The sequence below is a fragment of the Cavia porcellus genome, unplaced genomic scaffold (genome assembly GCF_034190915.1).
Source record: "Cavia porcellus strain 051 isolate PalLab524CR breed Dunkin Hartley unplaced genomic scaffold, mCavPor4.1 scaffold_44, whole genome shotgun sequence".
NCBI lineage: Eukaryota > Metazoa > Chordata > Mammalia > Rodentia > Caviidae > Cavia > Cavia porcellus.
Genome location: NW_026947527.1, coordinates 6,154,536 through 6,167,260, shown reverse-complemented (window position 1 = coordinate 6,167,260; position 12,725 = coordinate 6,154,536).

The window sequence follows — 12,725 nt, the reverse complement described above, 5'->3', positions numbered from 1 at the left end:
GAAAAACATCACGGGGCGGTGCGCCTTGTATGGGTGTGTGTCACATTACATTCACTAGTGGGAGTGAGAAAAACATCACGGGGTGGTGCGCAACGTATGGGTGTGTGTCACATTACATTCACTAGTAGGAGTGAGAAAAACATCACGGGGTGGTGCGCATTGTATGGGTGTTTGTTACATTAGATTCACTAGTAGGAATGAGAAAAACATTACGGGGTGGTGCGCATTGTATGGGTGTGTGTTACATTACATTCACTAGTAGGAGTGAGAAAAACATCACGGGGTGGTGCGCATTGTATGGGTGTGTGTTACATTACATTCACTAGTAGGAGTGAGAAAAACATCACGGGGTGGTGCGCATTGTATGGGTGTGTGTTACATTACATTCACTAGTAGGAGTGAGAAAAACATCACGGAGTGGTGCGCATTGTATGGGTGTGTGTTACATTACATTCTCTAGTAGGAGTGAGAAAAACATCACGGGGTGGTGCGCATTGTATGGGTGTGTGTTACATTACATTCACTAGTAGGAGTGAGAAAAACATCACGGGGTGGTGCGCCTTGTATGGGTGTGTGTCACATTACATTCACTAGTAGGAGTGAGAAAAACATCACGGGGTGGTGCGCCTTGTATGGGTGTGTGTCACATTACATTCACTAGTAGGAGTGAGAAAAACATCACGGGGCGGTGCGCCTTGTATGGGTGTGTGTCACATTACATTCACTAGTAGGAGTGAGAAAAACATCACGGTGCGGTGCGCCTTGTATGGGTGTGTGTCACATTAGATTCACTAGTAGGAGTGAGAAAAACATCACGGGGCGGTGCGCCTTGTATGGGTGTGTGTCACATTAGATTCACTAGTAGGAGTGAGAAAAACATCACGGGGCGGTGCGCCTTGTATGGGTGTGTGTCACATTAGATTCACTAGTAGGAGTGAGAAAAACATCACGGGGCGGTGCGCCTTGCATGGGTGTGTGTCACATTAGATTCACTAGTAGGAGTGAGAAAAACATCACGGGGCGGTGCGCCTTGTATGGGTGTGTGTCACATTAGATTCACTAGTAGGAGTGAGAAAAACATCACGGGGCGGTGCGCCTTGTATGGGTGTGTGTCACATTACATTCACTAGTAGGAGTGAGAAAAACATCACGGGGTGGTGCGCAACGTATGGGTGTGTGTCACATTACATTCACTAGTAGGAGTGAGAAAAACATCACGGGGTGGTGCGCCTTGTATGGGTGTGTGTCACATTACATTCACTAGTAGGAGTGAGAAAAACATCACGGGGTGGTGCGCCTTGTATGGGTGTGTGTAACATTACATTCACTAGTAGGAGTGAGAAAAACATCACGGGGTGGTGCGCATTGTATGGGTGTGTGATACATTAGATTCACTAGTAGGAGTGAGAAAATCATCACGGGGTGGTGCGCATTGTATGGGTGTGTGTTACATTACATTCACTAGTAGGAGTGAGAAAAACATCACGGGGTGGTGCGCATTGTATGGGTGTGTGTTACATTACATTCACTAGTAGGAGTGAGAAAAACATCACGGGGTGGTGCGCATTGTATGGGTGTGTGTTACATTACATTCTCTAGTAGGAGTGAGAAAAACATCACGGGGTGGTGCGCATTGTATGGGTGTGTGTTACATTACATTCACTAGTAGGAGTGAGAAAAACATCACGGGGTGGTGCGCCTTGTATGGGTGTGTGTCACATTACATTCACTAGTAGGAGTGAGAAAAACATCACGGGGTGGTGCGCATTGTATGGGTGTGTGTTACATTACATTCACTAGTAGGAGTGAGAAAAACATCACGGGGTGGTGCGCCTTGTATGGGTGTGTGTCACATTACATTCACTAGTAGGAGTGAGAAAAACATCACGGGGCGGTGCGCCTTGCATGGGTGTGTGTCACATTAGATTCACTAGTAGGAGTGAGAAAAACATCATGGGGCGGTGCGCCTTGTATGGGTGTGTGTCACATTAGATTCACTAGTAGGAGTGAGAAAAACATCACGGGGCGGTGCGCCTTGTATGGGTGTGTGTCACATTACATTCACTAGTAGGAGTGAGAAAAACATCACGGGGTTGTGCGCAACGTATGGGTGTGTGTCACATTACATTCACTAGTAGGAGTGAGAAAAACATCACGGGGTGGTGCGCCTTGTATGGGTGTGTGTCACATTACATTCACTAGTAGGAGTGAGAAAAACATCACGGGGTGGTGCGCCTTGTATGGGTGTGTGTAACATTACATTCACTAGTAGGAGTGAGAAAAACATCACGGGGTGGTGCGCATTGTATGGGTGTGTGATACATTAGATTCACTAGTAGGAGTGAGAAAATCATCACGGGGTGGTGCGCATTGTATGGGTGTGTGTTACATTACATTCACTAGTAGGAGTGAGAAAAACATCACGGGGTGGTGCGCATTGTATGGGTGTGTGTTACATTACATTCACTAGTAGGAGTGAGAAAAACATCACGGGGTGGTGCGCATTGTATGGGTGTGTGTTACATTACATTCTCTAGTAGGAGTGAGAAAAACATCACGGGGTGGTGCGCATTGTATGGGTGTGTGTTACATTACATTCACTAGTAGGAGTGAGAAAAACATCACGGGGTGGTGCGCCTTGTATGGGTGTGTGTCACATTACATTCACTAGTAGGAGTGAGAAAAACATCACGGGGTGGTGCGCCTTGTATGGGTGTGTGTCACATTACATTCACTAGTAGGAGTGAGAAAAACATCACGGGGTGGTGCGCCTTGTATGGGTGTGTGTCACATTACATTCACTAGTAGGAGTGAGAAAAACATCACGGGGCGGTGCGCCTTGTATGGGTGTGTGTCACATTACATTCACTAGTAGGAGTGAGAAAAACATCACGGGGCGGTGCGCCTTGTATGGGTGTGTGTCACATTACATTCACAAGTAGGAGTGAGAAAAACATCACGGGGCGGTGCGCCTTGTATGGGTGTGTGTCACATTACATTCACTAGTAGGAGTGAGAAAAACATCACGGGGCGGTGCGCCTTGTATGGGTGTGTGTCACATTAGATTCACTAGTAGGAGTGAGAAAAACATCACGGGGCGGTGCGCCTTGTATGGGTGTGTGTCACATTAGATTAACTAGTAGGAGTGAGAAAATCATCACGGGGCGGTGCGCCTTGTATGGGTGTGTGTCACATTAGATTCACTAGTAGGAGTGAGAAAAACATCACGGGGCGGTACGCCTTGTATGGGTGTGTGTCACATTAGATTCACTAGTAGGAGTGAGAAAAACATCACGGGGCGGTGCGCCATGTATGGGTGTGTGTCACATTAGATTCACTAGTAGGAGTGAGAAAAACATCACGGGGCGGTGCGCCTTGTATGGGTGTGTGTCACATTAGATTCACTAGTAGGAGTGAGAAAAACATCACGGGGCGATGCGCCTTGTATGGGTGTGTGTCACATTAGATTCACTAGTAGGAGTGAGAAAAACATCACGGGGCGGTGCGCCTTGAATGGGTGTGTGTCACATTAGATTCACTAGTAGGAGTGAGAAAAACATCACGGGGCGGTGCGCCTTGTATGGGTGTGTGTCACATTAGATTCACTAGTAGGAGTGAGAAAAACATCACGGGGCGGTGCGCCTTGTATGGGTGTGTGTCACATTACATTCACTAGTAGGAGTGAGAAAAACATCACGGGGTGGTGCGCAACGTATGGGTGTGTGTCACATTACATTCACTAGTAGGAGTGAGAAAAACATCACGGGGTGGTGCACCTTGTATGGGTGTGTGTCACATTACATTCACTAGTAGGAGTGAGAAAAACATCACGGGGTGGTGCGTCTTGTATGGGTGTGTGTAACATTACATTCACTAGTAGGAGTGAGAAAAACATCACGGGGTGGTGCGCCTTGTATGGGTGTGTGTCACATTACATTCACTAGTAGGAGTGAGAAAAATATCACGGGGTGGTGCGCATTGTATGGGTGTTTGTTACATTAGATTCACTAGTAGGAATGAGAAAAACATTACGGGGTGGTGCGCATTGTATGGGTGTGTGTTACATTACATTCACTAGTAGGAGTGAGAAAAACATCACGGGGTGGTGCGCATTGTATGGGTGTGTGTTACATTACATTCACTAGTAGGAGTGAGAAAAACATCACGGGGTGGTGCGCATTGTATGGGTGTGTGTTACATTACATTCACTAGTAGGAGTGAGAAAAACATCACGGAGTGGTGCGCATTGTATGGGTGTGTGTTACATTACATTCTCTAGTAGGAGTGAGAAAAACATCACGGGGTGGTGCGCATTGTATGGGTGTGTGTTACATTACATTCACTAGTAGGAGTGAGAAAAACATCACGGGGCGGTGCGCCTTGTATGGGTGTGTGTCACATGAGATTCACTAGTAGGAGTGAGAAAAACATCACGGGGCGGTGCGCCTTGTATGGGTGTGTGTCACATTAGATTCACTAGTAGGAGTGAGAAAAACATCACGGGGCGGTGCGCCTTGCATGGGTGTGTGTCACATTAGATTCACTAGTAGGAGTGAGAAAAACATCACGGGGCGGTGCGCCTTGTATGGGTGTGTGTCACATTAGATTCACTAGTAGGAGTGAGAAAAACATCACGGGGCGGTGCGCCTTGTATGGGTGTGTGTCACATTACATTCACTAGTAGGAGTGAGAAAAACATCACGGGGTGGTGCGCAACGTATGGGTGTGTGTCACATTACATTCACTAGTAGGAGTGAGAAAAACATCACGGGGTGGTGCGCCTTGTATGGGTGTGTGTCACATTACATTCACTAGTAGGAGTGAGAAAAACATCACGGGGTGGTGCGCCTTGTATGGGTGTGTGTAACATTACATTCACTAGTAGGAGTGAGAAAAACATCACGGGGTGGTGCGCATTGTATGGGTGTGTGATACATTAGATTCACTAGTAGGAGTGAGAAAATCATCACGGGGTGGTGCGCATTGTATGGGTGTGTGTTACATTACATTCACTAGTAGGAGTGAGAAAAACATCACGGGGTGGTGGGCATTGTATGGGTGTGTGTTACATTACATTCACTAGTAGGAGTGAGAAAAACATCACGGGGTGGTGCGCATTGTATGGGTGTGTGTTACATTACATTCTCTAGTAGGAGTGAGAAAAACATCACGGGGTGGTGCGCATTGTATGGGTGTGTGTTACATTACATTCACTAGTAGGAGTGAGAAAAACATCACGGGGTGGTGCGCCTTGTATGGGTGTGTGTCACATTACATTCACTAGTAGGAGTGAGAAAAACATCACGGGGTGGTGCGCATTGTATGGGTGTGTGTTACATTACATTCACTAGTAGGAGTGAGAAAAACATCACGGGGTGGTGCGCCTTGTATGGGTGTGTGTCACATTACATTCACTAGTAGGAGTGAGAAAAACATCACGGGGCGGTGCGCCTTGCATGGGTGTGTGTCACATTAGATTCACTAGTAGGAGTGAGAAAAACATCATGGGGCGGTGCGCCTTGTATGGGTGTGTGTCACATTAGATTCACTAGTAGGAGTGAGAAAAACATCACGGGGCGGTGCGCCTTGTATGGGTGTGTGTCACATTACATTCACTAGTAGGAGTGAGAAAAACATCACGGGGTTGTGCGCAACGTATGGGTGTGTGTCACATTACATTCACTAGTAGGAGTGAGAAAAACATCACGGGGTGGTGCGCCTTGTATGGGTGTGTGTCACATTACATTCACTAGTAGGAGTGAGAAAAACATCACGGGGTGGTGCGCCTTGTATGGGTGTGTGTAACATTACATTCACTAGTAGGAGTGAGAAAAACATCACGGGGTGGTGCGCATTGTATGGGTGTGTGATACATTAGATTCACTAGTAGGAGTGAGAAAATCATCACGGGGTGGTGCGCATTGTATGGGTGTGTGTTACATTACATTCACTAGTAGGAGTGAGAAAAACATCACGGGGTGGTGCGCATTGTATGGGTGTGTGTTACATTACATTCACTAGTAGGAGTGAGAAAAACATCACGGGGTGGTGCGCATTGTATGGGTGTGTGTTACATTACATTCTCTAGTAGGAGTGAGAAAAACATCACGGGGTGGTGCGCATTGTATGGGTGTGTGTTACATTACATTCACTAGTAGGAGTGAGAAAAACATCACGGGGTGGTGCGCCTTGTATGGGTGTGTGTCACATTACATTCACTAGTAGGAGTGAGAAAAACATCACGGGGTGGTGCGCCTTGTATGGGTGTGTGTCACATTACATTCACTAGTAGGAGTGAGAAAAACATCACGGGGTGGTGCGCCTTGTATGGGTGTGTGTCACATTACATTCACTAGTAGGAGTGAGAAAAACATCACGGGGCGGTGCGCCTTGTATGGGTGTGTGTCACATTACATTCACTAGTAGGAGTGAGAAAAACATCACGGGGCGGTGCGCCTTGTATGGGTGTGTGTCACATTACATTCACAAGTAGGAGTGAGAAAAACATCACGGGGCGGTGCGCCTTGTATGGGTGTGTGTCACATTACATTCACTAGTAGGAGTGAGAAAAACATCACGGGGCGGTGCGCCTTGTATGGGTGTGTGTCACATTAGATTCACTAGTAGGAGTGAGAAAAACATCACGGGGCGGTGCGCCTTGTATGGGTGTGTGTCACATTAGATTAACTAGTAGGAGTGAGAAAATCATCACGGGGCGGTGCGCCTTGTATGGGTGTGTGTCACATTAGATTCACTAGTAGGAGTGAGAAAAACATCACGGGGCGGTACGCCTTGTATGGGTGTGTGTCACATTAGATTCACTAGTAGGAGTGAGAAAAACATCACGGGGCGGTGCGCCATGTATGGGTGTGTGTCACATTAGATTCACTAGTAGGAGTGAGAAAAACATCACGGGGCGGTGCGCCTTGTATGGGTGTGTGTCACATTAGATTCACTAGTAGGAGTGAGAAAAACATCACGGGGCGATGCGCCTTGTATGGGTGTGTGTCACATTAGATTCACTAGTAGGAGTGAGAAAAACATCACGGGGCGGTGCGCCTTGAATGGGTGTGTGTCACATTAGATTCACTAGTAGGAGTGAGAAAAACATCACGGGGCGGTGCGCCTTGTATGGGTGTGTGTCACATTAGATTCACTAGTAGGAGTGAGAAAAACATCACGGGGCGGTGCGCCTTGTATGGGTGTGTGTCACATTACATTCACTAGTAGGAGTGAGAAAAACATCACGGGGTGGTGCGCAACGTATGGGTGTGTGTCACATTACATTCACTAGTAGGAGTGAGAAAAACATCACGGGGTGGTGCACCTTGTATGGGTGTGTGTCACATTACATTCACTAGTAGGAGTGAGAAAAACATCACGGGGTGGTGCGCCTTGTATGGGTGTGTGTAACATTACATTCACTAGTAGGAGTGAGAAAAACATCACGGGGTGGTGCGCCTTGTATGGGTGTGTGTCACATTACATTCACTAGTAGGAGTGAGAAAAATATCACGGGGTGGTGCGCATTGTATGGGTGTTTGTTACATTAGATTCACTAGTAGGAATGAGAAAAACATTACGGGGTGGTGCGCATTGTATGGGTGTGTGTTACATTACATTCACTAGTAGGAGTGAGAAAAACATCACGGGGTGGTGCGCATTGTATGGGTGTGTGTTACATTACATTCACTAGTAGGAGTGAGAAAAACATCACGGGGTGGTGCGCATTGTATGGGTGTGTGTTACATTACATTCACTAGTAGGAGTGAGAAAAACATCACGGGGCGGTGCGCCTTGTATGGGTGTGTGTCACATGAGATTCACTAGTAGGAGTGAGAAAAACATCACGGGGCGGTGCGCCTTGTATGGGTGTGTGTCACATTAGATTCACTAGTAGGAGTGAGAAAAACATCACGGGGCGGTGCGCCTTGCATGGGTGTGTGTCACATTAGATTCACTAGTAGGAGTGAGAAAAACATCACGGGGCGGTGCGCCTTGTATGGGTGTGTGTCACATTAGATTCACTAGTAGGAGTGAGAAAAACATCACGGGGCGGTGCGCCTTGTATGGGTGTGTGTCACATTACATTCACTAGTAGGAGTGAGAAAAACATCACGGGGTGGTGCGCAACGTATGGGTGTGTGTCACATTACATTCACTAGTAGGAGTGAGAAAAACATCACGGGGTGGTGCGCCTTGTATGGGTGTGTGTCACATTACATTCACTAGTAGGAGTGAGAAAAACATCACGGGGTGGTGCGCCTTGTATGGGTGTGTGTAACATTACATTCACTAGTAGGAGTGAGAAAAACATCACGGGGTGGTGCGCATTGTATGGGTGTGTGATACATTAGATTCACTAGTAGGAGTGAGAAAATCATCACGGGGTGGTGCGCATTGTATGGGTGTGTGTTACATTACATTCACTAGTAGGAGTGAGAAAAACATCACGGGGTGGTGGGCATTGTATGGGTGTGTGTTACATTACATTCACTAGTAGGAGTGAGAAAAACATCACGGGGTGGTGCGCATTGTATGGGTGTGTGTTACATTACATTCTCTAGTAGGAGTGAGAAAAACATCACGGGGTGGTGCGCATTGTATGGGTGTGTGTTACATTACATTCACTAGTAGGAGTGAGAAAAACATCACGGGGTGGTGCGCCTTGTATGGGTGTGTGTCACATTACATTCACTAGTAGGAGTGAGAAAAACATCACGGGGTGGTGCGCATTGTATGGGTGTGTGTTACATTACATTCACTAGTAGGAGTGAGAAAAACATCACGGGGTGGTGCGCCTTGTATGGGTGTGTGTCACATTACATTCACTAGTAGGAGTGAGAAAAACATCACGGGGCGGTGCGCCTTGCATGGGTGTGTGTCACATTAGATTCACTAGTAGGAGTGAGAAAAACATCATGGGGCGGTGCGCCTTGTATGGGTGTGTGTCACATTAGATTCACTAGTAGGAGTGAGAAAAACATCACGGGGCGGTGCGCCTTGTATGGGTGTGTGTCACATTACATTCACTAGTAGGAGTGAGAAAAACATCACGGGGTTGTGCGCAACGTATGGGTGTGTGTCACATTACATTCACTAGTAGGAGTGAGAAAAACATCACGGGGTGGTGCGCCTTGTATGGGTGTGTGTCACATTACATTCACTAGTAGGAGTGAGAAAAACATCACGGGGTGGTGCGCCTTGTATGGGTGTGTGTAACATTACATTCACTAGTAGGAGTGAGAAAAACATCACGGGGTGGTGCGCATTGTATGGGTGTGTGATACATTAGATTCACTAGTAGGAGTGAGAAAATCATCACGGGGTGGTGCGCATTGTATGGGTGTGTGTTACATTACATTCACTAGTAGGAGTGAGAAAAACATCACGGGGTGGTGCGCATTGTATGGGTGTGTGTTACATTACATTCACTAGTAGGAGTGAGAAAAACATCACGGGGTGGTGCGCATTGTATGGGTGTGTGTTACATTACATTCTCTAGTAGGAGTGAGAAAAACATCACGGGGTGGTGCGCATTGTATGGGTGTGTGTTACATTACATTCACTAGTAGGAGTGAGAAAAACATCACGGGGTGGTGCGCCTTGTATGGGTGTGTGTCACATTACATTCACTAGTAGGAGTGAGAAAAACATCACGGGGTGGTGCGCCTTGTATGGGTGTGTGTCACATTACATTCACTAGTAGGAGTGAGAAAAACATCACGGGGTGGTGCGCCTTGTATGGGTGTGTGTCACATTACATTCACTAGTAGGAGTGAGAAAAACATCACGGGGCGGTGCGCCTTGTATGGGTGTGTGTCACATTACATTCACTAGTAGGAGTGAGAAAAACATCACGGGGCGGTGCGCCTTGTATGGGTGTGTGTCACATTACATTCACAAGTAGGAGTGAGAAAAACATCACGGGGCGGTGCGCCTTGTATGGGTGTGTGTCACATTACATTCACTAGTAGGAGTGAGAAAAACATCACGGGGCGGTGCGCCTTGTATGGGTGTGTGTCACATTAGATTCACTAGTAGGAGTGAGAAAAACATCACGGGGCGGTGCGCCTTGTATGGGTGTGTGTCACATTAGATTAACTAGTAGGAGTGAGAAAATCATCACGGGGCGGTGCGCCTTGTATGGGTGTGTGTCACATTAGATTCACTAGTAGGAGTGAGAAAAACATCACGGGGCGGTACGCCTTGTATGGGTGTGTGTCACATTAGATTCACTAGTAGGAGTGAGAAAAACATCACGGGGCGGTGCGCCATGTATGGGTGTGTGTCACATTAGATTCACTAGTAGGAGTGAGAAAAACATCACGGGGCGGTGCGCCTTGTATGGGTGTGTGTCACATTAGATTCACTAGTAGGAGTGAGAAAAACATCACGGGGCGATGCGCCTTGTATGGGTGTGTGTCACATTAGATTCACTAGTAGGAGTGAGAAAAACATCACGGGGCGGTGCGCCTTGAATGGGTGTGTGTCACATTAGATTCACTAGTAGGAGTGAGAAAAACATCACGGGGCGGTGCGCCTTGTATGGGTGTGTGTCACATTAGATTCACTAGTAGGAGTGAGAAAAACATCACGGGGCGGTGCGCCTTGTATGGGTGTGTGTCACATTACATTCACTAGTAGGAGTGAGAAAAACATCACGGGGTGGTGCGCAACGTATGGGTGTGTGTCACATTACATTCACTAGTAGGAGTGAGAAAAACATCACGGGGTGGTGCACCTTGTATGGGTGTGTGTCACATTACATTCACTAGTAGGAGTGAGAAAAACATCACGGGGTGGTGCGCCTTGTATGGGTGTGTGTAACATTACATTCACTAGTAGGAGTGAGAAAAACATCACGGGGTGGTGCGCCTTGTATGGGTGTGTGTCACATTACATTCACTAGTAGGAGTGAGAAAAATATCACGGGGTGGTGCGCATTGTATGGGTGTTTGTTACATTAGATTCACTAGTAGGAATGAGAAAAACATTACGGGGTGGTGCGCATTGTATGGGTGTGTGTTACATTACATTCACTAGTAGGAGTGAGAAAAACATCACGGGGTGGTGCGCATTGTATGGGTGTGTGTTACATTACATTCACTAGTAGGAGTGAGAAAAACATCACGGGGTGGTGCGCATTGTATGGGTGTGTGTTACATTACATTCACTAGTAGGAGTGAGAAAAACATCACGGAGTGGTGCGCATTGTATGGGTGTGTGTTACATTACATTCTCTAGTAGGAGTGAGAAAAACATCACGGGGTGGTGCGCATTGTATGGGTGTGTGTTACATTACATTCACTAGTAGGAGTGAGAAAAACATCACGGGGCGGTGCGCCTTGTATGGGTGTGTGTCACATGAGATTCACTAGTAGGAGTGAGAAAAACATCACGGGGCGGTGCGCCTTGTATGGGTGTGTGTCACATTAGATTCACTAGTAGGAGTGAGAAAAACATCACGGGGCGGTGCGCCTTGCATGGGTGTGTGTCACATTAGATTCACTAGTAGGAGTGAGAAAAACATCACGGGGCGGTGCGCCTTGTATGGGTGTGTGTCACATTAGATTCACTAGTAGGAGTGAGAAAAACATCACGGGGCGGTGCGCCTTGTATGGGTGTGTGTCACATTACATTCACTAGTGGGAGTGAGAAAAACATCACGGGGTGGTGCGCAACGTATGGGTGTGTGTCACATTACATTCACTAGTAGGAGTGAGAAAAACATCACGGGGTGGTGCGCATTGTATGGGTGTTTGTTACATTAGATTCACTAGTAGGAATGAGAAAAACATTACGGGGTGGTGCGCATTGTATGGGTGTGTGTTACATTACATTCACTAGTAGGAGTGAGAAAAACATCACGGGGTGGTGCGCATTGTATGGGTGTGTGTTACATTACATTCACTAGTAGGAGTGAGAAAAACATCACGGGGTGGTGCGCATTGTATGGGTGTGTGTTACATTACATTCACTAGTAGGAGTGAGAAAAACATCACGGAGTGGTGCGCATTGTATGGGTGTGTGTTACATTACATTCTCTAGTAGGAGTGAGAAAAACATCACGGGGTGGTGCGCATTGTATGGGTGTGTGTTACATTACATTCACTAGTAGGAGTGAGAAAAACATCACGGGGTGGTGCGCCTTGTATGGGTGTGTGTCACATTACATTCACTAGTAGGAGTGAGAAAAACATCACGGGGTGGTGCGCCTTGTATGGGTGTGTGTCACATTACATTCACTAGTAGGAGTGAGAAAAACATCACGGGGCGGTGCGCCTTGTATGGGTGTGTGTCACATTACATTCACTAGTAGGAGTGAGAAAAACATCACGGTGCGGTGCGCCTTGTATGGGTGTGTGTCACATTAGATTCACTAGTAGGAGTGAGAAAAACATCACGGGGCGGTGCGCCTTGTATGGGTGTGTGTCACATTAGATTCACTAGTAGGAGTGAGAAAAACATCACGGGGCGGTGCGCCTTGTATGGGTGTGTGTCACATTAGATTCACTAGTAGGAGTGAGAAAAACATCACGGGGCGGTGCGCCTTGCATGGGTGTGTGTCACATTAGATTCACTAGTAGGAGTGAGAAAAACATCACGGGGCGGTGCGCCTTGTATGGGTGTGTGTCACATTAGATTCACTAGTAGGAGTGAGAAAAACATCACGGGGCGGTGCGCCTTGTATGGGTGTGTGTCACATTACATTCACTAGTAGG